The sequence below is a fragment of the Homarus americanus genome, unplaced genomic scaffold, assembly GCF_018991925.1.
Source record: "Homarus americanus isolate GMGI-L3 unplaced genomic scaffold, GMGI_Hamer_2.0 scaffold54679, whole genome shotgun sequence".
NCBI lineage: Eukaryota > Metazoa > Arthropoda > Malacostraca > Decapoda > Nephropidae > Homarus > Homarus americanus.
Genome location: NW_024722701.1, coordinates 1,035,723 through 1,059,555, shown reverse-complemented (window position 1 = coordinate 1,059,555; position 23,833 = coordinate 1,035,723). Strand labels below are relative to the sequence as shown.

Below are 23,833 nucleotides of genomic sequence, written 5' to 3'. Positions count from 1 at the left end.
CTGTGTGTGTGGGGGTTGGGTGTCCTGTGTGTGTGTGGGAGGTTGCGTGTCCTGTGTGTAGGGGGTTGCGTGTCCTGTGTGTGGAGGGTTGCGCTGTCTGTGTGTGTGTGGGGGTTGCGTGTCTGTGTGTGTGTGGGGGTTGCGTGTCTGTGTGTGTTGGGGGCTGCGTCTGGTGTGTGTGGGGGTTGCGTGTCTGTGTGTGTGGGGGTTGCGTCTGTGTGTGTTGGGGGTTGTGTCTCTGTGTGTTGGGGGTTGCGGTCTGTGTGTGTGGGGGTTGCGTGTCTCGTGTGTGTGGGGGTTGCGTGTCCTGTGTGTGTGGGGGGTTGCGTGTCTGTGCGTGAGTGGGGGGGGTTGCGTGTCTGTGTGTGTGTGTGTGGGGGGGGCTGCGTGTGTGTGGGGGTTGGTGCGGTCTGTGTGTGTGGGGGTTGCGTGTCTGTGTGTGTGTGTGTGTGGGTTGCGTGTCTGTGTGCGTGAGTGGGGGGGTTGGTGGTCTGTGTGCGTGAGGGGGTTGGTGTCCTGTGTGTGTGGGGGGTTGCCTGTCTGTGTGTGCGTGTGGGGGGTTGCGGCCGTGTGTGGGGGGTTGCGTGTCTGTGTGTGTGTGGGGGGTTGGGTGCGTCTGTGTGTGTGTGGGGGGTTGGTGTGTCTGTGTGTGTGGGGGGCTGCGTGTCTGTGTGTGTGTGGGGGTTGCGTGTCTGTGTGTGTGTGTGGGGGTCGTGTGTCTGTGTGTGTGGGGGGTTGCGTGTCCGTGTGGTGGGGGTCGCGTCTGTGTGTGTGTGGGGGTGCGTGTCGTGTGTGTGTGGGGGTTGGGTGTGTGTGTGTGTGGGGTTGCGGTCTGTGTGTGCGTGGTGGGGGTTGGTGCGGTCTGTGTGTGTGGGAGGGTTGCGTGTCTGTGTGTGTGTGGGGGGTTGGTGCGTCTGTGTGTGTGTGTGTGGGGGTTCGGTGTGTGTGTGTGTGTGAGGGGTTGCGTGTCTCTGTGTGTGTGGGGGGCTGGTGCGTCTGTGTGTGTAGGGTGGTGCGTGTGTGTAGGGGTTGCGTGTGTGGTGTGTCTGTGTGTGTGTGGGGGTTGCGTCTGTGTGTGGGGGGGTTGGTGTGTAGGGGGTTGCGTGTGTAGGGGTTGCGTGTGGGGGTTGCGTCTGTGTGTGTGGGGGCTGCGTGTCGTGTGTGTGGGGGTTGGTGTCTGTGTGTGTGTGGTGGGGGTTGCGTGTCTGTGTGTGTGGGGGTGCGTCGTGTGTGGGGGTTGCGTGTCTGTGTGTGTGTGGGGGCTGGCGTGTCTGTGTGTGTGTGTGTGGGGGGGTTGCGTGTCTGTGTGTGTGGGGTTGTGCGTCGTGTGTGGGGGTTGCGTGTCTGTGTGTGTGGGGTGGCGGTCTGTGTGTGTGGGGGGTTGCGTGTCTGTGTGTGTGTGTGGGTGGTTGGTGGTCTGTGTGTGTGGGGGGGTTGCGTGGTCTGTGTGGGGGGTTGCGTGTCTGTGTGTGGGGGTTGCGTGTCTGTGTGTGTGGGGTGCGTGTCTGTGTGTGTGTGTGGGGGTTGCGTGTCTGTGTGTGTGGGGGGTTGTCGGTGTGGGGGGGGTTGCGTCGTGTGTGTGTGGGGTTGCGTGCTGTGTGTGGGGGGTTGGTGTCTGTGTGTGTGGGGGTTGTGTGTCTGTGTGGGGGGGCTGTCTGTGTGTGGGGGGTTGCGTGTCTGTGTGTGTGGGGGGGTTGCGTGTCTGTGTGTGTGTGGGGGGTTGCGTCTGTGTGGGGGGCGTGTCTGTGTGTGTGGGGGGTTGGGTGTCTGTGTGTGTGTGTGGGGGTTGGTGTGTCTGTGTGTGTGGGGGTTGCGTGGTCTGTGTGTGTGGGGGTTGCGTGTCTGTGTGTGGGGGGGTTGCGTGTCTGTGTGTTGGGGGGTTGCGTGTCTGTGTGTGTGGGGGTTGCGTGTCTGTGTGTGTGGGGGTTGCGTGTCTGTGTGTGTGTGGGGGGTTGCGTGTCTGTGTGTGTGTGGGGGTTGGTGTCTGTGTGTGTAGGGGGGCTGGTGTGTGTAGGGGGGTTGCGTGTAGGGGGTTGCGTGTGGGGGTTGCGTGTCTGTGTGTGTGTGGGGGTTGCGTGTCTGTGTGTGTGTGGGGGTTGGTGTGGTCTGTGTGTGGGGGTTGGTGTGTGTAGGGGGTTGGTGTGTGTAGGGGGGTTGTGTGTGTGGGGGGTTGCGTGTCTGTGTGTGTGGGGGGGTTGGTGTGTCTGTGTGTGTGTGGGGGTTGTGTGTCTGTGTGTGTGTGTGGGGGCTTGCGTGTCTGTGGTGTGGGGGTTGCGTGTGTAGGGGATTGCGTGTGTAGGGGCTGGTGTGTGTGGGGGGTTGCGTGTCTGTGTGTGTGTGGGGGGGTTGTGTGTCGTGTGTGTGGGGGTTGCGTGTCTCTGTGTGTGTGGGGCTTGCGTGTCTGTGTGTGTGTGTGGGGGGTTGCGTGTCTCTGGTGTGTGTGGGGGTTGCGTGTCTGTGTGTGTGTGGGGGTGTGCGTCTGTGTACGTGTACGTCTGTCCGTGTGCGTGCATGTTCCTTGAGCGCTTTATGTCTGCGCGTCCGTCTGTGTGTGTGTGTGTGTGTCTGCTGTGTGTACATATCATTGCGTGTGTGCGTGTAGTGTTATTGGCCACGCGTAGGGCGGGCGTTAGCGGGAAATAAGACTCCTCGGGGCTTGTTGGGGGCAGTTAGGCGATTTGATGTGGCTGTTAAGTAGTTAATGTGGTTTACTGTCCCTCGGGGCTTGTTAGGGGGTAGTTATAGGGTAGTTAGATGGATTGACTTGGTTGTTCGGTAGTTGATTTAATTCAGTTTGTTTTGGTGATAATTTTCGATAATTTGTGATTATTTTTTTTATTTCTTTGTATTTTTTTTCTAATGTAGTAATGAATAGTTTTGGTATTTAAAAATATTCAATAAAAATAGTTATTCATTTCCTCTGATTTTTAAATTTGTTTTGAATATTTTTGATAAATTCTAAATAGTTTTTTTGAATAAATTTATAGTTATTTTCTTATTATTTTTATTTTCGCTGTTCTTTTAATAATTTGTGAATATTTTTGTAAAAAAGAAATAGCGAATTATTTTGCCTTTAATTTAATTTTGTATTTGTATTAATTTCTGAATATTTTTGTAATAATTCGAGGGATATATTTCCCTTATATTATCTTTAGTAATATAGTAATACATATTTTCGGCATATGTGAGTATTTTTTAAAAGACTTAGATACCCTTATAATATATCTAATATTGTTGACCTGTTTTGTAAAGAGTTTAGATATTAGTGAATGATTTTACGGTAGAATTAAAGGAACTGGTGGCTAGGGTTCACATTTTTCAATAGTTAGAAGTTATTTAGAAATAGAATGACGTATTAAATCATTCAAACATTGGCAGAAGTCTTAGAAAACACATTAAAATCATTCTAACATTGACGTGGGCATTAAAACTCATATATAAATCATTCTAACGTAGACTAAAGTATGACAACTCATTCTAATTATCATAACCTAACTAGGATTTAATAGAGGAATTAACACCAGCGACTGAACACCTGATAGCGAATGATATTAACAGCGTATAACAGCGAATAAGTGACCACATACCAGTCAGAATGGTTGGTACCTGGGCGTTAAATAATAGTAATCAGAGTCTGTCCCATCGTACCAAGAGAGGGTTAAGTCATCATACTCAAGAGGTTAAGCCAACATACTCAAGAGAGGGTAAGTCATCATACCAAGAGGTTAAGTCATCGTACCGGAGGTTAAGTAATCGTACTAAGAGGTTAAGTCATCGCACTCAAGAGGTTGTCATCGTACCTAAGAGGAAGCGTCACCACTCAAAGGTTTAAGCCATCATACTCAAGAGGTTAAGCCATCATACTCAAGAGGTTAAGACATCGTACTCAAGAGGTTAAGACATCGTACTCAAGAGGTTAAGACATCGTACTCAAGAGGTTAAGACATCGTACTCAAGAGGTTAAGACATCGTACTCAAGATGTTAAGACATCGTACTCAAGAGGTTAAGACATCGTACTCAAGAGGTTAAGTCATCGTACTCAAGAGGTTAAGTCATCGTACTCAAGAGGTTAAGTCATCGTACTCAAGAGGTTAAGTCATCGTACTCAAGAGGTTAAGTCATCGTACTCAAGAGGTTAAGTCATCGTACTCATGGAATTAATGTCTATAATTAGTGTAGTAATTGAACCTAATTACCTTAACCGATCACATCACATAAATAATTAATTACCAAAATATCCGGATAATTCACCCATCTTTACCGGATATCGGATATTTCGAACACCTTAATAATATCGGATAATTCGACCACCTAATCGGATATCGGGTAATTCGAGCACCATAATAATATCGGATAATTCGACCATCTTAATATCGGATAATTCGACCACCTAATCGGATATCGGGTAATTCGAATACCATAATAATATCGGATAATTTGACCACCTAATCGGATATCGGGTAATTCGAACACCATACTAATATCGGATAATTCGACCACCTGAATATCGGATAATTCGACCACCTAATCGGATATCGGGTAATTCGAATACCATAATAATATCGGATAATTTGACCACCTAATCGGATATCGGGTAATTCGAACACCATAATAATATCGGATAATTCGACCACCTTAATATCGGATAATTCGACCACCTAATCGGATATCGGGTAATTCGAACACCATAATAATATCGGTTATCGGCTTCTGTTAGGGTCGAGTCTCCGTACAATTTTTACGCCATTAGGATAATCACATTAGTGGCGTAGTGTATAAACGCCTCTGTTACATTAATTCTTATAAAAGTAAATAGACCACCTGAAGGTTAGGTTAGCTTAGGTCAGGTTAGGTTAGCTTAGGTCAGGTTAGGTTAGCTTAGGTCAGGTTAAAGCGAAACAGAAATAAGCTAGGTTATAAATTAGGCTGTGTTAGGTTAGCTTAGGTCAGGTTAGGTTAGCTTAGGTCAGGTTAGGTTAGCTTAGGTCAGGTTAGGTTAGCTTAGGTCAGGTTAGGTTAGCTTAGGTCAGGTTAGGTTAGCTTAGGCTCAGGTTAGGTTAGCTTAGGTTGGAGGTGTGAAGAGAGAGAGAGAGAGAGAGAGAGAGAGAGAGAGAGAGAGCACCAAGAGCTGGTTTATATCATCTGACAAGAGTTCCCTGGCAGCGGGCTCTATCTCTCACCTCACACTGCTGCCACCCTGCAAGAACTGTCTCACTCTCTCACACACCCTCTCACCTCTGGCCACACCTCTCACCTCACACACCCCCCTCTCACCTCACACACCTCACTCTCTCACACACCCTCACCTCTCCACCCCCTCATTGTGCTATTCTCTTATCTTTCCTCCCTCCCCACCCCCTCTTCCCTCCCTTCCCTTCATCTCCCCTCAACCCCTTCCCTCCACTTTCTTTTCTCCCTTCCACCCTCTCATCTCCTCCCTCCCCTCCCTCCATCCCTCTCTCCACACCCTGCAGAGGTTGACCCCCCCACAACCCCCCCTCACCACAAACCCCACAACACAACCCCACAACACAACCCCTCACAACACAACCCTCACAACACAATTCCTCAACACAACCTCACAACACAACCTCACAACACAACCCCTACAACACAATTCTCACAACACAACTTACAACACAAATTCTCACACACAACCTCACACATACCCTCACAACACAAATTTCTCACAACACAAATTCTCACAAATACAACCTCACAACAACAACCCCCACAACACAACCCCTCACAACACAACCCTCACAACACAACCCCACAACACAACCTCACAACATAAATTCCTCACACACACAACGCTCACAACACAAATTCCTGTCACAACACAAATCTCACAACCCAAATTTCTACAACACAAACCTCACAACACAATTCTCACAACATAAATTCCTACAACACAATTCTCACAACACAAATTCTCACAAATACAACTTTTACAAATACAGCCACAACATAAATTTCACAATACAAATTCTCAGCAACATAAATTCTCACAACACAACCTCAAATACAAATTCTCACAACACAACCCCCCTCACAACCCAAGGGTTCTATTAGCACTTGGGAGCGTCGGATTCCCTTCCATGCCATTAAGTCGGGGAACCCTGATCCACACGCCCACACGCCCACACGCCCACCCTCACACTGTTTCCGTACCAGTGACGCCCACACCTGGCACTAAAGCACTTGCTGAGGTTGTTGTTGTTGTTGTTGTTGTTGTTGTTGTTGTGATTCAAGTAAATAACATAATCAAATGAATTCTTTTTCTTCTTCTTCTTCTTCTTACCCTAACGTAACGTAACCCACCAAAACCTAACCTAACCCACCAAAACCTAACCTAACCCACCAAAACCTAACCTAACCCACCCTAACCTAACCTAACCCACCCAAAACACGTGTTATATTTTTTCCTTGCCAATAAATTTTTTCCCTTCATAAAAGTTAAACAGAAATGGTTGTGAATGTCTCCCGTTAACAGACAACAGGAAACAAGGTCATGGATGTTGAATGAGTGTTTGTCTGTTGTCTATGAATGTGAGAATGTTAACTGTGAAGGATAAATATGAGTGAATGTTGAGCTTCCGTATAAAGTTCATAAACTATGATTTAAAAGCGTAGGATATTTATGAGGCAGGTGTTTACAGGTGTGGAACAGCTGTAGCACAGGTGTGTGTGTGTGTGTGTGTGTGTGTATTACGTCGTGTTCGCTACCACTACTATCAACAAACAACAACAATAATAACTACTACTACTACTACAACAGCACCAACACCACCACTACCACCACCACCATTACCACCATCATCACTACCACCACCACCATTACCACCATCATCACCACCATCATCACCACCACCACCATCACCACCACCACCACTCATCACCACCACCACCATCACCACCACCACCACTACCACCACCATCATCATCAATATCCTGGACAGACAGGACTAGTGACCCAATATTTGTCAGCTGAGGGAGTTACCTGAGTTACCTGTTGAGGGAGTTACTTGGTGAGAGAATTATCTGAGTTACCTGTTGAGGGAGTTACCTGAGTTACCTGTTGAGGGAGTTACTTGGTGAGAGAATTATCTGAGTTACCTGTTGAGGGAGTTACCTGAGTTACCTGTTGAGGGAGTTACTTGGTGAGAGAATTATCTGAGTTACCTGTTGAGGGAGTTACCTGAGTTACCTGTTGAGGGAGTTACCTAAATTACCTGAGTTCCCCGTCGATGATATAATGGTTACTCGCTCATACTGTCGGCCGAACCTTAAGGAACCAAACACACCCAAACTAACATTGTCACCTTAGCCACGTTACCTTTTGTTACTTTTGTTCCGTACCTCCAGTAGCGAGGTAACGGCTTCTCTCACACACCTGAGATACTTGTTCCTACCTTTCTCTCTACCTGTTCTTTCGTTTCTCTTTATCTTTCTTTATATCTCTTTTGGTTTCTCTTTCCTTATTCGTATCTTTATTTGTATTTTCTTATCTCTATCTGTTATTTAATTACTTTCTTCTTTCCTTCCTCCTTTCTTATGCCTCTTCCTACTTTATCCTTCCCTCCCACTTTCCCTTCCTTCCTCCCTCCCCCTACTCCTCTCTACCTTTCTTTCTGCCTCTTTTGACTCCCCCCCTCCTCCCCCCCTCCCCCCCTCCTCCCTACCCCCCCCCACCCCAGCACCGTGAGAACCAACCAGACACCTGGAAGGAGAGGTGAAGAAGTAGAGAGATCTTGTGAGAACTGGACACAGGTGGTGGTGGTGAGGGTCTTATTAGGCCAGGTGAGGGTCTTATTAGGCCAGGTGAAGGTCTTATTAGGCCAGGTGAAGGTCTTATTAGGCCAGGTGAAGGTGCCAAGGTCTTATTAGGCCAGGTGAAGGTCTTATTAGGCCAGGTGAAGGTCTTATTAGGCCAGGTGAAGGTCTTATTAGGCCAGGGGGGTCAGGTGAAGGTCTTATTAGGCCAGGTGAAGGTCTTATTAGGCCAGGTGAACGTCTTATTAGGCCAGTGAACGTCTTATTAGGCCAGGTGAACGTCTTATTAGGCCAGGTGAAGGTCCTATTAGGGCAGGTGAAGGTCTTATTAGCCAGGTGAAGGTCTTATTAGGCCAGGTGAAGGTCTTGAAGGTCTTATTAGGCCAGGTGAAGGTAGGCCAGGGCCAGGTGAAGGTATTATAGGCCAGGTGAAGGTCTTATTAGGGCAGGTGTCTTATTAGGCCAGGTGAAGGTCTTATTACAAGGTCTTATTAGGCCAGGTGAACGTCTTATTAGGCCAGGTGAACGTCTTATTAGGCCAGGTGAAGGTCTTATTAGGCCAGGTGAAGGTCTTATTAGGCCAGGTGAAGGTCTTATTAGGCCAGGTGAAGGTCTTATTAGGCCAGGTGAAGGTCTTATTAAGCCAGGTGAAGGTCTTAAAACAGAAGGACAGGTGAAGGTCTTATTAGGCCAGGTGAAGGTCTTATTAGGCCAGGTGAACGTCTTATTAGGCCAGGTAAAGGTCTTATTAAGCCAGGTGAAGGTCTTAAAACAGTAGGATAGGTGAAGGTCTTAAAACAGAAGGACAGGTGAAGGTCTTAGAACAGTACACTATTACCATACCTAGGAGGAGTCGGTCGGCCAGTCCCCACAGACTCGCCTGTGGTGGACTTCCTCTGTTGTCATTCTCCTGGGAACGTCAGGGGAAAACACGCCATCACCTGCCTCTACTATTTTTCCCATAAAAACCCTCGCATTGTTTTAATAATGGCGGGGGTTAAGGAGTGTTGTTATGTATTTCTAAAAGGAAAGGAATTTATGGAGGGAGGGAATATTTTTACGTGTTTTCAGGATAAATTGAACTATGCCTTTGTGCCCTTTCTCAATGGGTTCATCTCTAGCGGAGTTTTCTTTAATATATATTTTTTTTAATAATAACGCTTGATTTAAACTCATAATCACTAGTAAATATTAAACAATATATCTATCAGCATTGGGTAATAAAGATAGATGGGAAGAAACAGGAAAAACAGGAGAATAAAGAATAGGTTCGTTGTACTCGTCACCACACCAACAACAACATACCGACTCCATCAGCTGTTTGACATCAACAATATAAACAGAATATATGATAATAAAACACAAACAGAAAGGTCAAAGGTCAAATTAAACACATCATATAGCTTCTAAAGGTCACCCGGTGGGCAGCAGAGGTCAGCCCAGATGCCCAGAGACTCGCCAGATGTCACCACCTTTACGTCCTCCCCTCCTGACCCAAATAGAGAGAGAGAGAGAGAGAGAGAGAGAGAGAGAGAGAGAGAGAGAGAGAGGATATCACTGAAACCAGCTCAGGTCAGAAAAGGTCAAGTCAAGGGAGGAATGAAATCAGGAAAGGTCAAGGGGCGAAATGACGTCAGGATAGGTCAAGGGGAGAAATGACGTCAGGATAGGTCATGTCAAGGGAGAAATGACGTCAGGATAGGTCATGTCAAGGGAGAAATGACGTCAGGATAAATCAGGTCACGAGAGGGATAGGAATGAAAGGAGTCCACTGTATCGAGAGGCTGACCTGTGATAGATCTGAACCAACCACTCGTTAACACTCTGCCTGGGTGTAGCTCAAAGCACCAATAGATCAGTGTATTGGGGCAGTGGTACACAATAACCACTGCAGATAACCATTGGTAAAGATAACTGTATTGAGTCTTTGTTAGTCAAGTATATACGACACTGTACTCGACCGTATTTACTTCATGGCACTGTACTCGACCGTATTTACTTCATGACAATGTACTCGACCGTATTTACTTCCTCATGGCACTGTACTCGACCGTATTTATTTCATGACACTGTACTCGACCGTATTTACTTCCTCATGGCACTGTACTCGTCCTACTGTATCACTAGAGGCTGGCACTGTACTCGACCGTATTCACTTCATGGCACCTGTACTCGACCGTATTTATTTCATGACACTGTACTCGACCGTATTTACTTCCTCATGGCACTGTACTCGACCGTATTTACTTCATGACACTGTACTCGACCGTATTTACTTCCTCATGGCACTGTACTCGACCGTATTTATTTCATGACACTGTACTCGACCGTATTTACTTCCTCATGGCACTGTACTCGACCGTATTTACTTCATGGCACTGTACTCGACCGTATTTACTTCCTCATGCACTGTACTCGACCGTATTTACTTCCTCATGGCACTGTACTCGACCGTATTTATTTCATGACACTGTACTCGACCGTATTTACTTCCTCATGGCACTGTACTCGACCGTATTTACTTCATGACACTGTACTCGACCGTATTTACTTCCTCATGGCACTGTACTCGACCGTATTTATTTCATGACACTGTACTCGACCGTACTTTTACTTCCTCATGGCACTGTATCGACCGTATTTACTTCATGGCACTGTACTCGACCGTATTCATTGCACTACCGTATTTTCTCATGGCACTCGACCGTATTTACATACTCACCGTATTTACTTCCTTACTACTCGACCGTATTTACTTCATGGCACTGTACTCGACCGTATTCACTTCCTCATGGCACTGTACTCGACCGTATTTACTTCCTCATGGCACTGTACTCGACCGTATTTACTTCATGGCACTGTACTCGACCGTATTTACTTCCTCATGGCACTGTACTCGACCGTATTTACTTCCTCATGGCACTGTACTCGACCGTATTTACTTCCTCATGGCACTGTACTCGACCGTATTCACTTCCTCATGGCACTGTACTCGACCGTATTTACGTCCTCATCGGTAAACTTAGGTACCCATTCACAGCTGGGTGAACTTAGGGTACACGAACTAAAGGGATTGAATCGACACATCGTAAAACGGGGCCAGCAGGTTTATTAGACACACACTCAAATGTTGCGTTAAAACTATATATTCATTACAGATTAAACCAACCCCGTTAGCGAAATGTTGCAGCAATTTGGAGCATCTCGAGAACATCTTCCCAAACAACATAAACAACACTAGTCTATATTTTGCTACATGTCTGGTTAGTGGTAATCATTTTTGACAGTATTGTGACGGGAGTTTCTGTCTACTTGGCTGATAGCTTTATAGTGACAGATATCAACAAACATCAACTTGACGGAGGGGCAAAAAAAATAATGAAATAATTCCCTAAAGTGATATAGTTTAGTAGTGTATGATAAGGCAAGACTGACCACATACACCACAGTGATGATATGACAATGGCGCCATCAGTAACACGTCCCACGGTGGCTGGTGGAACAATGACTTCACCAGGAAAGATACCCCGAGTGACGCGACAAGGCCTGTCAGTGACGTGTCCCGAATGAATACGGGGTTTACGTTTTGTGTGTGTAACGCGTCATTTCACAGTCACTCAACTTAGTGAACTGACAGCTTTGAGAGAGGGAGAGAAAGAGAGAGAGAGAAAGAGGGTGAAAGACACAAGTTATTTAAGATTGAAGATAATTTTGAAGTTTAATTGACGTCCTTTGCAGCTATTGAGTCTACAAGCTGAATAAAAATATAACTTATTTATTTAGAAAGGTGAGACGTGTGTGTGAAGGTTCTCCTCAGCTCAGAGACTACAGACGTCACATGTAAGTCACCTTGATGTTCACTCGTGTGGGGGCGTCACCGCGTCATCCAGGCGTCATACATCTTTGGTGAGTAACCGACCTAAATCTTATAAAATTAATATACGTACTTTATCAATTGATTCCTTTACGTAGAGGTACCGGTGGTTTAAATAATTGCTCCAAGTATATAAGGGATTCATTCGTCCTAACTTGGAGTACTGCTCTCATATCTGGGGTGGCTCTTCTTCTGTCCAACTATTAGATAGGGTGGAATCAAAGGCATTTCGTCTTATTAACTCTCCTCCTTTAGTCGACAATCTCTCTCCCCTTTCTCTTGCCACAATGTTGCTTCACTCTCTCTCTTTTACAGGTACTTTAACAGGCAATGTTCAGTGGATTTGGCATCCTGTGTACCGCCGGCAAGGCCGTGGGTTCGTAACACACGTCTTGCCCGCGGTGCCCACCATTTCTCTGTGGATGTCGGTCACACGAGAATAACCCGTTATAGTACCTCCTTCTTTCCTCACACAGCCAAACTGTGGAATGCTCTGCCTTCTTCTGTGTTTCCATGCTCTTACAATCTGTCTCACTTTAAAAAGATGGTTTTCCGGCATCTTCGTGGTGTAGATTAATACAGTATAACCTTTTTTTTTCTATATTTTCAATTTCTTTCCGTTCTTTTTTTTTCGCCCCCCAGGCTCCGTTGTGGGTCGTTTGACCTGTGCCCGGGTGGGCTAATTCCCGTAAAAAAAATAAAAAAATTCACCAATTTTACATAAATGCTGTAGTAAATTATCAACGCCAATATTACTACGTGATGACGTGTATGGTATGAGATGAAAGTCAGTGTAGGAAAGGTCTCCCTCTCTCTCCCTCCCCCGAGAGAGAGAGAGAGAGAGAGAGAGAGAGAGAGAGAGAGAGACTGCGTGTTTATCTTGTTCGTGTTAGGAAGATGAAGAGGCAAAGTTTCCTAGACCTCAACAGGAGACAGAGATGTGACTGAGCAATACGTGGAGTACTTCATCAGTGTATTTCCCGAGGTAGAGGAGGCAGGTTTACCCAGCCGTTAGTTAATAACTCTAGGGCTCTGTTTTAAGTAGTGAAGTTTGTTGACCAACTGTACTTCAACTTTTGCTAACGAGACGACAGTTATTATTGTTTTTGTTTTTTTAGTAATTCCAAAAGGTTGACGACAATTGTGGGGCAGAAGTTTGGCGACATTTCCGCTTTGATATTTCACTTGGTCAATTTCTCCAGGTTTTATAACGAGTGTTTTTTTTTTAGTCAGTAAATCCAAGTTGTATATAAGCGTTTTTTGGTCAATAACTCCGGGTTATATATGAGCGTTTTTTGGTCAATAACTCCGGGTTATATATGAGTGTTTTTTGGTCAATAAATTCGGGTTGTATATGAGCGAATTTGTCAATAAATTCGGGTTGTATATGAGCGAATTTGTCAATAAATTCGGGTTGTATACAAGCATTTTCGGTCAATATATACGGTTTATATAGGTGTTGAGTGGTATTCAGTGCTGTCTTATATTCTTCTTAGTCATTTGTTTTTCCAAGCTGAGGGAACCAAGACGCCCTGAGTACAACATACGATTACCCAATTTTGTTTACATCCCGTCACCATCATTACCTCCTCAATATAATGCTAACATGATATCCAGACCACAAAATATCCTTCCCAAATCATTTGTCGGTGTGAGACACTGTAACCAACAAGACGGGAAACAGAAAAATAAACAGAAATTACCTGGTTTCGTCTCTACCGCCTTTGAGGCAAGGTTTGGGAGCCACCCTGAGTATAATACCTCGCCATTGTTGCTAAAAGGACTTCGGTCAGCCCTCTGTCGCTGGGGTCCTATGGGTTCTTCAATAGGACTTAGGGGATCTTTCTTACGGCTTACAAGGATCCTTACGATGGGGGATTATAACTGTTGCCAAATGGGTCGGCCTGGATTTAAACCCGTAGCCTCGACAGTGAGATTATTTTACCTGAGTTTGAGGAGAGAAAAAGCAGGTAAAATTATCGCTTCAGTCATCCGATTATTTGGAAGTTGTTCAAAACACATCAAAAACCTAACCTAACCTAACCTAACCTAACCTAACCTAACCTAAAAAACCCTAAAATTCGCTGTCTGACCGAAACGATAATATATTTCCATATACATTTTCTTTACATTAACATTATATACAAATATATAAATAATCTCTAAACTATAATATCATGTATGAATAAAAAAAAATTCTAATGACTTCTAAAATAATCGGATAAAATAAAACGAAAATTCGGATAACCAAGAAGCCTATAAGAGAAGAAACTGGGAATGAGTGGTGTTCATTTGTGTGGTTATTCCCCTTTAAAGAGATTACAGAACGATATACAGACCAGATAACCGTGATATCAGGTACCTGCCTTGGCTGTTATCACACACCGGCCTCTAGTCTACCAGAAAAAGGAGATATATACAGGTTTTGTACACGAGCGTCGTATCCATTACAACGTGAAATTGATCGGAAAGTCTCAGTCTAGTTCGTTCATATTTATTTTAGGTCGATCATTTTGGACGGGATATTTATGTGTTTTATTTGTTTTCGTTGAGTTTATTATTTCTTAACTCATCTACTATATATAATCTACCCCCCAAAAAAACACAACAATCATTATTAGTTAAGAATTTGAGGTTAGAATACATCTTTAACTACAAGGGAAAGTAAACAAACTCCAAAAAAAGGCCCTTAGGCACACACTTAAGTCTGTCTTACCAGGACTCTTATTTATTAGGGGAAATGAGTCAAATTAATAGAATTTTCGGATCACCTGAAGATTAGCACCCCTCGCCACCCTCCCCCCGACCCTCCCACCCCCCCCGACCCACCCTCATCACACTGCTCATTTCACTTAACGATCAAATAACATCTGGGAAGGTGTTAGGTTAAGTTAGGTTCGATTGGGTTAGATTAAGCGCTGTTATGTTGGGTTAGGTTAAGATAAATAAGATTAGATTACGTTAAGATAAAGAGTAGGTTTGGTTAGGTTAGGTATTAATACAGCTAATCTTATGGTGAAATAACTAACATTCAAACGATTCCTTCTTTCCTATCCGTAATTATTTCCTTAAAAGTTTTCTCAATACAACAGGAAGTGAATTGGTCGAAGGATATTCAGTAAAAGTAAAATTACCTCAGGTGTTAGAGGGACTTACCTGGCCATACCTGTGTACCGTAATCCACCATTCATTACTAACCAGGGCAAGACTGGCATATATCCACTTCCTTCTTATATTGTACTGTGTTCCTCCTCCTTTTCTCCTTCCTTCTATTCCTTCTCTCCTTCCTTCTCCTCCTCCTGCAGCTATTACCCCCTCTTCTTCCCCCTCCATTTCTTCTCTTTATCATTCCTCTCCTCTTTCTGTCTCGTACTATATGTTCAAAGGATTCATCTACGAGGAAGAGGAGGAGAGGAAGAGGAGGAGGGGAAGAGGAGGAGGAGGAGAGGAAGAGGAGAAAGAGAGGAAGAGGAGGAGGGGAAGAGGAGGAGGAGGAGAGGAAGAGGAGAAAGAGAGGAAGAGGAGGAGGGGAAGAGGAGGAGGGGAAGAGGAAGAGGAGAAAGAGAGGAAGAGGAGGAGGGGAAGAGAGGAGGAGGAGGAAGAGGAGAAAGAGAGGAAGAGGAGGAGGGAAGAGGAGGAGGAGGAGAGGAAGAGGAGGAGAAAGAGAGGAAGAGGAGGAGGGGAAGAGGAGGAGGGAGGGAGGGAAGAGGAGGAGAGGAAGAGAGGAGAAGAGGAGGAGGAGGAGGGAGGAGGAGGGAGAGGAGAGTGGAGAAGGAGATGAAGGAGGTAGGGGAGGAAGTTTAGAAGGAGGAGGAGAGGGAAGGGGAAGAGGGAGGAGTGGCTGAAGACTATTGTCCTTGGACGGAATGAAAACAGAAGAGGAGGGAGGCCTTGGAGGGAGGCAAGGGAGGCCTTGGAGGGAGGAGGAGTCCTTGGAGGGGGAACACACCTGCTATAGTGTCAAGGTCATCTGTCTAATTACACACTTGTGGCCCTGGGAGAGAGAGAGAGAGAGAGAGAGAGAGAGAGAGAGAGAGAGAGAGAGAGAGAGAGAGAGAGAGAGAGAGAGAGAGTTAACAAAGACTCTCTATTCTAGGTGAAATAGGAGGTAATTATGCATTCGGGGACACACACACACACACACACGTTTCTGATCGATTCGTAAGTGTGTCATGGATCACCCCGTTAAGGGGCAATTAGTTTGACAGACCTGAGATGAGGGAGGGAGGGGGGAAGGAGGGAGGGGGGAGGGAGGAGGGGGGGAGGGAGGGGGAGGGAGGGAGGGAGGGAGGGAGGGGGGAGGGAGGGAGGGAGGGAGGGAGGGGAGGAGGAGGGAGGGAGGGAGGGGGGGGGGAGGGAGGGAGGGAGGGAGGGAGGGAGGGAGGGAGGGAGGGGGGGAGGGGGAGGGGGAGGGGAGGGGGGAGGGAGGGGAGGGAGGGAGGGAGGGGAGGGAGGGGAGGGAGGGGAGGGAGGGAGGGAGAGGGAGGGAGGGAGGGGGGGAGGGGAGGGAGGGGAGGGAGGGAGGGAGGAGGGAGGGAGGGAGGGGAGGGGGAGGGAGGGAGGGGGGGGTGAGGGAAGAGGGGGGAGGGAGGGAGGGGGGGGGGAGGGAGGGAGGGAGGGAGGAGGGAGGGGGGAGGGAGGAGGGAGGGAGGGGAGGGAGGGAGGGAGGGGGGTGAGGAGGGAGGGAGGGAGGGAGGGAGGGAGGGAGGTGAGGAGGGAGGGGGTGAGGGGAGGGAGGGAAGAGGGGGGGTGAGGAGGGGAGGGGGGGGAGGGGGGAGGGAGGGAGGGATGAGGGAGGGAGGGAGGGAGGGAGGGAGGGAGGGAGGGAGGGTGAGGGAGGGAGGGAGGGGAGGGGGAGGGGGAGGGAGGGGAGGGAGGGGAGGGAGGGAGGGGAGGGGGGGGTGGGAGGGGGTGAGGGGGGATGAGGGATGGAGGGGTGGGGAGGAAGGAGGGGGATGAGGAGGAAGGGAGGGGGGAGGGAGGGAGGGGGGTAAGGGAGGGATGAGGTGAGGGAGGGAGGGGGGGAGGGGAGGAGGGGGGGGAATGAGAGGAGGGAGGGGGAGGGGTGAGGTGAGGAGGGGTGGGAGGAGGAAGGTCCGTTTAACGAAGATGTCCTCACAACAAGATGGTCTTTATAGCGAAATGGTCAGTTTAAGCAGGCTTCTTATATCCAGTTGGCCTTTATAGTGGCCGAGGGTGGTCAGTTGGTTTGAGGTGGTTTAAGCAGGTGGCAGGGTTTAAGCAGGTGTGCAGGTTTGCCAGGGGAGGCCGGTTTAAGCAGGCGGCAGGTTTAAGCAGGAGGCCGGTTTAAGCAGGCGGCAGGTTTAAGCAGGAGGCCGGTTTAAGCAGGAGGCCGGTTTAAGCAGGAGGCCGGTTTAAGCAAGTGACCGTTAAGTCAAGACCTCTTAACCCTGTCCACTTCAGCCGATTGAATCAAAATATTTTGTCTGGTTGGGTGGAGGAGGTTGTGTCGTGTGAGAGACAGAAGGATATACATTTTTTCTCTCAATTTTCTCAATTTTTTCTCTATTTTTTTCTGTGTTCTCTATCTTTCTTTGGTCTTTCATTCGCTTTATATTTGTCATTCTCTCTCTCTCTCTCTCTCTCTCTCTCTCTCTCTCTCTCTCTCTCACTCTTTATCTCACCTAATAAAAATACAATATCTAACACGTATTTCTGAACCTCCATCAAGTCCTATCGCATTAAATTCACGTATTTCTGAACCTCAACCAAGTCCTATCGCACTAAATTCACGTATTTCTGAACCTCCACCAAGTCCAATCGCATTAAATTCACGTATTTCTGAACCTCCACCAAGTCCAATCGCATTAAATTCACGTATTTCTGAACCTCCACCAAGTCCTATCGCATTAAATTCACGTATTTCTGAACCTCAACCAAGTCCTATCGCACTAAATTCACGTATTTCTGAACCTCCACCAAGTCCTATCGCTATAAATTCACGTATTTCTGAACCTCCACCAAGTCCTATCGCACTAAATTCACGTATTTCTGAACCTCCACCAAGTCCTATCGCTTTAAATTCACGTATTTCTGAACCTCCACCAAGTCCTATCGCTTTAAATTCACGTATTTCTGAACCTCCACCAAGTCCTATCGCTTTAAATTCACGTATTTCTGAACCTCCACCAAGTCCTATCGCATTAAATTCACGTATTTCTGAACCTCCATCAAGTCCTATCGCATTAAATTCACGTATTTCTGAACTTCCATCAAGTCCTATCGCATTAAATTCACGTATTTCTGAACCTCCACCAAGTCCTATCGCATTAAATTCACGTATTTCTGAACCTCCACCAAGTCCTATCGCTTTAAATTCACGTATTTCTGAAGTTCCGTCTAAATCATAAATAAATTCTATCACGTCTTCTAAAATCACACGCTTTTCGATATTCATTTCTCTCGGAATTCGGCCGGATCAGAAGGCAGTCCGTGGGTTCTTTAATCTCCAGCGAGCGGCTCTTAACCGGCCTGTACTTTACCTGAAGAATTGTATTGGCCGAAGTCCTTTGTCCGGGTAGAGTATCTGGCCGCCGCGACAGAGTTGTTACTTGTCGTCCCTATGGGCATCCACATTCACCTCTCCCGCCTCCGAATACCTCCACAACTCGACCCTCTTGACATGACTTAGGCTACGCATCCCATCAACGAACACCTCCTATTATATCACCACAAAACATCCTATAGTTTATATATGTGTAAGAATATAAGAATTGATGTGTATATTGATGTATTAAGTGTTACGAGTTAGTTATTGATGGTATTATGAGTGGAGGTTAATGTTTATGATTTCGGATGCGGGGTGTGAGGGGACCACTCTTGTGTGTGAGACGGACAAGCAAAGGCTTTTCAAATTTGGCGCGCGGGCTGTGTGTGTGTGTGTGTGTGTGTGTATGTGTGTGTGTATGTGTGTGTGTGTGTGTGTGATAGTAGCAATAGTAGTGGCGGTCCCGTCTCTCTCTCTGATTTATCATCGAGCTACACTATTCACCATTTGAAGAGGTGGACACAAGTTTCAAAAGGAACAAGAGGGGGAGAGGAGGGGGAGGGAGAGGGGGGGGGGAGGACATGTGTGACTTCTTGCCCCTGTATACGAGAGGAAAAACACCCATATTACAATACGCCGTAGAGACTAATTTCTCCTCCCGCTATACATTGATGGTTAGAGCTACAGGGTGACCCATAATATAAAGTAGGTAACAACAAAGCCCCCTCCTGTCTAACAACCAAACCTATGTAACAGAATCACCGTCATCAATGGTGTAACATTTCCCCTCTCAACCATATTTCACACTAAATTTTTACCCGTATTTATGAAAGTGTTGGGGTGAATTACCACTTCCCGTTTTCTATAAGGAGCCTTTTGTCACCCCACTTCCCGTTTTCTATAAGGAGCCTTTTGTCACCCCACTTCCCGTTTTCTATAAGGAGCCTTTTGTCACCCCACTTCCCGTTTTCTATAAGGAGCCTTTTGTCACCCTTTACTTCCCGTTTTCTATAAGGAGCCTTTTGTCACCCCACTTCCCGTTTTCTATAAGGAGCCTTTTGTCACCCCCACTTCCCGTTTTCTATAAGGAGCCTTTTGTCACCCCACTTCCCGTTTTCTATAAGGAGCCTTTTGTCACCCCCACTTCCCGTTTTCTATAAGGAGCCTTTTGTGATTGGCTGAATTATACGCCTAATATTGTGTGTTAAAAGTTTAGTAAAGAGTTGTGTTATCGGTTCAGTTCTCATATATACGGTAAGGCAGATGAGGTGAGGTGAGGTGAGGTGAGGTGAGGTGAGGTGAGGAGAGAGGTGGGAGGAGAGGGAGGTAAGGAGAGGGGTGAGGTGGAGGTGGGGAGGAGAGGTGGAGGTGAGGGTGAGGTGAGGAGGTGAGGTGAGAGAGGTGGAGGTGAGGTGGAGGAGAGGTGAGGTGGAGGTAGAGGAGAGTGTGAGGTGAGGTGAGGTGAAGTGAGGTTAGGAGAGGTGAGGTGAGGTGAGGTTAGGAGAGGAAGCATGACTAACACAAGCTCAATGGTGACCACGTGGAGTTACAAATAGTTTGTTTACAAGATGTTATTACAGTACTGTTACAAGATGTTACTGCTGCTACGTTACCAACACTCTGTTATGACTACAGCACGTGTGACATTTGGTTATTCTATAACATCATCAATAGACTCAAATACCTTTTCCTGAGCATATTTTGGGTCAATCAATAACAATCATTAACTTTAACCTAACCTAAATCCTAACCTAACCAAACCTAACCAAACCAAACTCTAACTGAAACCAAACCCCACCTCGTCTAATTACAATCATCACCACCCCTCCTACTAATTCTCACCATCATTAATCTTCTCCCCACCCTCCACCACCCCAATAACACCATCACCCTCCCCAACACCCCCCACACCCCTCCCCAACACCCCCCACCCCACACCCCCCCCACACCTCTCCCACACCCTCCCCAACACACTCTCCCAACACTTCCCTCACTCTCCCCCACACCCCTCTAACACCTCCTTCACCCAGCAGTATTTTCCGACCATTCCATCGTCATATAAAAGAGAGGGGAGTCATTATTCTTGTCGTGTCACCCTGTTAGTTGACACATGACCATTACCAATACATAGCCCGAGTATTTCTCAGTACCTACTATTCTATATGTTGCTTGGTATAGAGTTACGCGTGTGTGTGTGTGTGTGTGTGTGTGCGTGTGTGTGTGCGTGTGTGCGTGTGGTATTTATATCTATGTGTTTGTATGTTGCTGTTTTTTCTTCATATTTTTGTAAGGGATAATAATAATAATAATAATAATAATAATAATAATAATAATAAACGAACGTACAAACAGTAAAAATACAATAAAACACAAAATTAATACAATTATCACAAAACAATAAAAAAAAATTACAATAAAATTTTTTTCTTCTATATCTGACATAAACTAGCCTCTGTATTGGTGCTAGAAGGGCATATGTGACTAGTTAACCTAAGGTACAAGAGAGAGAGAGATGGTAATAAAGATGGCGGCAAGTTTACCCTAAGACTGTACAATAAATCTACCATTATCTGTAGACTCCCACAGCAATAATACTCCACATCATCATACTCCACACCACCAATACCAGACTAATGTTATAAGCAACTCCCTGTGTAGGATGACTTTCTTTCCTCCTGCTTGCCACCCGTTAACCCAAACCTGCCAACCAAACAACCAGATTAAGCAGCTTACTCCCATTATACCCCTCACCATATCAGGATAACACACCCAATGGTTCTGTCTGTCCTCTCGCCCGCCAACCACCTCGTCTAAACCCTTATAAACACCGTCAAACAATCGCCAATCTGACCGACACTTCCTCGCGAACTTGGGGAGGGAAACAGACGCCATTGTTGGAGGAACACAGCGCCACTTCCTGCCCGTGGAGAGTGACCGAAAGTGACGACAATAGGCCAGCTTGTGTTCCCTAGACAGCTACTTACGGTCATTAGTGTTGTGGTTCCCCCCCCCTCCCCCCCTGCCACTTCCCTACTTCCCCCCCCTCCTCCTCCTCCTCTCCCTTGTCATCAACACGTGTTTTTCCCCCTGTTGTAGTGAAGGGTAGAGGAGGGGGTAGGGGGAGGCAGAGGACAGAGAAGGAAGGAAGGGGTACTAAGGGAGGTAGCAGACGACGGGAGGGGGGGAGGGATGCTAAGAGGAAGGGGGGAGATGGCGGAGAAGGGGGAGATGGTGACTTGACGGAGGGGGAGAGATGGGTAGAAGAAGGGGGGGGGAGATGGTAGACGACGGAGGGAGATGGTAGAAGAAGGGGGGAGATGGCGACGACGGGAGGGGGAGAGATGGGTGAAGAAGGGGAGAGGCAGACGACGGGAGGGGGGAGATGGCAGAAGGGGGGAGATGGCAGACGACGGGAGGGGGGAGATGGCAGAAGAAGGGGGAGATGGCAGACGACGGAGGGGGGAGAGATGGCGAGAAGAAGGGGGGGAGATGGTAGACGATTTTAGGGGGAGAGATGGCAGAAGAAGGGAGATGGCAGACGACGGGAGGGGGAGGAGATGGCAGAAGAAGGGGGGGGGGAGGATGGAAGACGACTGAGGGGAGATGGTAGTAAATAGTGAGGGGGGGAGATGGCAGACGACGGAGGTGGGGGAGGAGATGGCAGAAGAAGAGGGGGGTTAAAAAGGAATGAGACGATAATGGAATAAAAAGAAAGAAGGAAGAAGGAATGGTAAGCAAAGATACGGATAAAAGGAAGGACATAGGAGTGAGAGAAGGAAAGACAGAGAGATAAGGAACAAAGAGAGAGGAGGGAAGTAAGAGAGAACAAAAGGGATAAAGAGGTGAACAAGAAGACAGAAGAAAGAGGAATAGGAGAAGTTAAAATAAAGAGGAAATGAAACAGTTGAAGATAAGATAGTAATTGAATAACGAATGAAGAGGAAGTAATCATTCTACCTGTACCTGTAATTACCTGTACCTGTAATTACCTGTACCTGTAATTACCTGTACCTGTAATTACCTGTACCTGTAATTACCTGTACCTGTAATTACCTGTACCTGTAATTACCTGTACCTGTAATTACCTGTACCTGTAATTACCTGTACCTGTAATTACTGTACCTGTAATTACCTGTACCTGCAACTACCTGTACCTGTAATTACCTGTACCTATAATTGCCTTACCTGTAATTACCTGTACCTGTAATTTTTACTGTACCTATAATTACCTGTACCTGTAATACCACCTGTAATTACCTGTACCTGCCAATTACCTGTACCTATTTACTGTACCTGCCATTACACCTGTACCTGCAACACAACACCTGTAATTACCTGTACCTATAATTACCTGTACCTGTAATTACCTGTACCTGTAATTACCTGTACCTGTAATTACCTGTACCTGTAATTACCTGTACCTGTAATTTACTGTACCTGTAATTTACTGTACCTGTAATTACCTGTACTTGTTGTTACAAAATCAATAATAAGCAAACAAAAATTAAAAGCGAAAAAATTGATGAAAAGGAAATAGGAGAAACGGGGATAAATACGGTTGACTGGGAATTGACTAAAGCATTAATGAAAGAGAATGAGCCGATAACGGAGGGGAGAAGAGAGGAAGGAGAAACACACACACACACACACACACACACACACACACACACACACACACACACACACACACACACACCAAATCTGATCATTCCCAAGAAAAACTAAACAATAATTATATGAAAAATTATAAATAAAAACCTAACCTAACCTATAACCTAAACCTAACCTAAACCTAACCTAACGTAAACCTAACCTAACCTAACCTAAACTAACCTAACGTAAACCTAACCTAACCTAACGTAAACCTAACCTAACCTAACGTAAACCTAACCTAACCTAACCTAAACCTAACCTTCATCTTTCTTCCTGTAAAATCTCAAATGCTTCTTTTTTTTCTGTTAACGTCACCAACACCGGAGACAAGATTTCCACAGTGACAAAGAGAGACACACACACACACACACACACTGGTTATCAGAACCGTACACAGGCCAGCGAGCACGCACACGCACACACACACACACACACAAACGTATCTCATTCACACTTCACAACACACACACACACATACATACAATTACATACATCCACTCACCACAGTTTGAGTGACGTGTCTTTCGTAAACACAAGGTGGTGGTTGACTTGAGTCGTGGTTGATGGTGGTTGATGATGGGGGGATTGTGGTTGGTAGAGGTGGTGGTGGTGATGGCGGTGGGGATTGTGATTGTTGGTAGAGGTGGTGGTAATGGTGGTGGCAGGGATTTGGTTGTATTGGGAATGAATGGTGGTAGAGGTGGTTGTTGTGGTAGGGGAAATTATAGGTGGGTGGGGAGAAATTATATGTAGGTGGGGGAGAAAATATATCTAGATGGGGAGAAATTATATGTGGTGGGGGAGAAAGACATGTGTGGGTGGGTGTGTGGGGGAGAACGATGCAAATGGGGTGTGTGTTTATGACTGTGGGGAGAGAATCACAGGAGTTGGGGAGATTAATAAGTAGTGGGGAGATTATAGGTTGATAACTGAAGAGATAAATATATGATACGTATATATATTTAAATGTACACACACACAGACACACAGACACACACACACACACACACACACACACACA

At 46.3% G+C, this 23,833-nt stretch overlaps 1 protein-coding gene across 1 annotated transcript in view; it reads left to right on the top strand.

Annotated features, from left to right (window-relative positions):
• Positions 1-11,320: 11,320 nt before the first annotated feature.
• The window catches only part of LOC121863037 (carboxypeptidase N subunit 2-like), a 62,956-nt gene continuing 50,443 nt past the window's right edge, over positions 11,321-23,833 (top strand). Inside the window, exon 1 of the mRNA XM_042361496.1 lies at positions 11,321-11,683. The gene's annotated coding sequence lies outside the window, so the exon portion shown is untranslated. The remainder of the gene's footprint in view (positions 11,684-23,833) is intronic.